Consider the following 480-nt stretch of genomic DNA (forward strand, 5'->3'; position numbering starts at 1 on the left):
GGGGGGAAATGTGTAGGGGAGGGGGTGAACGTATAGAGGGGCGGGGAAATGTATAGGGGAGGGGGTGAACGTATAGAGGGGCAGGGGTAAATGTATAGGGGAGGGGGTGAACGTATAGAGGGGCGGGGGGGAATGCATGGGGGAAGGGTGAACGCATAGAGGGGCGGGGGGGAATGCATGGGGGAATGCATGGGGGAAGGGTGAACGTATAGAGGGGCAGGGGGGGAATACATGGGGGAAGGGTGAACGCATAGAGGGGCGGGGGGGAATGTATGGGGAAGGGTGAACGCATAGAGGGGCGGGGGGGAATGTATGGGGCAAGGGTGAACGCATAGAGGGGCAGGGGGGAATGTATAAGGGGAGGGGGGTAAATATACAGAGGGAGAGGGTGAACATATAGAGGGCCGGGGGAGAGTGAATAGATGGCCGGGATTGGCGGGGGGGGGGGGGGGGGCGGGGGGGGGGGGGGGGGGGGGGGGG

The sequence above is a fragment of the Rhincodon typus genome, chromosome 7 (genome assembly GCF_021869965.1).
Source record: "Rhincodon typus isolate 14 chromosome 7, sRhiTyp1.1, whole genome shotgun sequence".
Classification (NCBI taxonomy): domain Eukaryota; kingdom Metazoa; phylum Chordata; class Chondrichthyes; order Orectolobiformes; family Rhincodontidae; genus Rhincodon; species Rhincodon typus.